The sequence below is a fragment of the Momordica charantia genome (genome assembly GCF_013281855.1).
Source record: "Momordica charantia cultivar OHB3-1 chromosome 11 unlocalized genomic scaffold, Mcharantia_2.0 BLBB01000011.1, whole genome shotgun sequence".
In the NCBI taxonomy this organism is placed as follows: Eukaryota; Viridiplantae; Streptophyta; class Magnoliopsida; order Cucurbitales; family Cucurbitaceae; genus Momordica; species Momordica charantia.
The window spans coordinates 20,691,212-20,693,995 of NW_028275159.1; the positions used below are offsets into that span (position 1 = coordinate 20,691,212).

General features: G+C 37.7%; 1 pseudogene; it reads right to left on the minus strand.

The window, feature by feature from the left end:
* Window positions 1-2,370: 2,370 nt before the first annotated feature.
* Window positions 2,371-2,784, minus strand: LOC148208295 (protein STABILIZED1 pseudogene; annotated as a pseudogene).

Here is a 2,784-nt window from a genome sequence, read left to right on the forward strand (position 1 = left end):
CCATATCCCAATTCCATTCATTTAATGAGATGTCGTTTTTAGTCTATCTGTTTCTATTTCTATATATATGAAAAGTTTAAAAATCATCATATAATAATCCAGAAATTGCTTGGAGGTATATGTTAATTATCGTATATATTTCTTGGGTGGGGCAGAATTTTTTTTATTATATTATATTTTTTTTTACTCTCTCCCACGTCAGGGAGGGTTTCAAAGTTTTTAATTTTTATTCTTTAACGAAAAATTTTTAATCTTGCAGCAAACGTTTTTTTTCTCCCCTTAAGAATTGAGATTCTCTCTCTTTTTAATTTTTAATAACTGGTTTTTTTTTTCTTTTATATGAACTTTTCCTTTTTTAACCGAAATCCTTGAATTTTTTTGTTTATTATTTTTAACTTAAAATCTCTTTCACTCAATTTTTTTTCTTGGTTCTTCAATTTTTTTATTTTGTTGATTCTCATTTTCGATTGAGAATCTCAGTTTTTGTTTTCTTTCGGTTTTTGTTTTCTGTTTCAGTAACAATACTTAATTTCTAGAGGTATGGTGGATAACAACGGCTATATTTTGCAACTTCTTCCATTGGGATGAGACATCAGTTTTACTTATCACTTAATTGTCAAGGTTTACTTATCACTTAATTGTCAAGGTTTGTATTTTATGATCGATTTTTAGTACAACAAGTTGGGGAAGAGATTCGTATATGTCAATTACCGCTGAGCTATGCTCGTTTTGGCTATCTTATTTGCTCTTCTTTTTGCTTCTTCTCTTTGTTGCAATTGAACCTCTTGATTCTAATGGTGCGCCAACTTGATTCTAATGGTGTGCCAACTGATTTTACGAGCCGAGAAGCGAAGCTTTAGGAGGCCAAAGTTGAAAGCTACTAGGGAAAAGAGGAAGAAATGATGTGCAAAATGTGGAGTCAGGCGATTTCACACAGGTATTATTAAGTTCTATAAAAAATTTATTAGTTTGAATAAGTTGTTGCATAGATTTTTCACAAGTAAAGGGATATGAGTTCTGTTGTATAATCTCACTTGTTATAATATGTAGTATTTGTACTTTGGAATATGGGGATAAATCTTTTTGAGGGGAGGTTATAATGTTAATGCCACACTATGATCGAGAAGCCAGGTTCTTCATTCTTAAAGCCGTGCGAAAAAGAGAAGGTGAACAAGAAGATTTTCCGATTGAGATGTATGGATCCATGGGCCTATGTGTAGAGAGAGATCCTTTTCATGAATTAACGAAAATGTGCAAAAGCTCTATTTGCCTCTGCCATTCTATGAGTCTCTTCCTTTTTACGTATGGCATCGCCACTCCCTTTGGCAGCATCCACTAATTCGGAACTGAATTTGAAAGCCATATTTCGACCCGGACGTTTTTGGGATGCCCCTAATAACCAACGAATGGCACAGTTATTCTAGTTTGCGTTTTTCTGCATTGAAAAAGACCTTCATCCTTCTTCGTTTGAATTTTCTTGTCCATCCATGGCTTCATCCTCTCAAAGCACCTCTTTCTCGTCATCATCCTCCATAATTCCAGTAACTTCTCATCTCCCAAACACCCAAAATTTGAAAATAAACTCCTACACCCAAAATTTCGCCCAACAACAGTCCATGGGAGTTTTAGCCCGTGTTACGCTAACTAGATGTTGCAACAAGCACCGATAAGTAACCAATATAGTGGGTCATTGGTCTGGGCTCAAAATCTACCTACTTTAGGCACGTTTCAATAGGATTTGAATCCCTTTTCAACCAATTTTCAGCAACGGTTCGGGAATACTCCATACGGTACGTATCTATCGTTTTTCCATCCTATCTTGCTTATGGTTCATATTCGTCCATTTATCCAGCCTTCCCATGAGGATTCCACCATATTTATCATCCAAATCAGCCTTTTATCCTTCAAAACAATTATTTCCAGTCGCACCACTCACTTGAACTGGACAAAAATTTGTTATCATATGCCCAAACTCCCCCAACTATAGTCAGTACCCTTCCTCCATCATCTCAATTTATGTTTTTAGGAGGGATGCAAATCAGTGGGTATCAATCGGGTTCCATGTATACTCGAAGTCGTAGTTTTGGAACGACATTAAGGCTCTTGAGCCTTCTCAATTGCCCACTACTACACCAACTATCTGATTGTCTTTACTCATTGAAAAATTCATTCTTGTACTACCTCCTTGTAGTGCTCCTAGTAACCCCCCTCTTCCCTGGTACAAAGATCTCAAACCTCTTCTTCTTGTTTCTCAATGAATAATCCCCAATTTTCGGAATGCTTTCCCACTCTTACGGCGACAGAGTATATAACTTCCGCTTTAGGTCCGCAAATTGCTCTGTGATTTTAGGGTTCGAAGCACGGTACTTCTCAATCTCTTCCTTTTAATCTTGCCTCTCTCCTATCGTTTCTTCTCAAATCCATCCGCTTATCGATTACCTCCCATACGACATTAGCCTCCTTATCGTATTCAGCCGATGCGAATAACCCTACACCGTTGCCTTCGAATTCATCAAACTTCTGATTCTCATCATATCCTTTGTCCTCTCCTTCATCTTCTTCCTCTTCCTCCCCACCTTTCTCATGCCTTCTATTGGCTGGAGCGGTGGCGACCCGTCCAATAGTTGTCAAAGACATATTAGGAAGGTCTGGAGCAGCTCGAGTCGGACCAATATCAGACCTAGTCGTATATCCAATCGCACCACGTCCTAACCCAGCAACATAATTAGGAGGTTTGGAATTCAGGAAATCCGATTGAGGTTTTGGGATAGTGGGAGCTTTCAT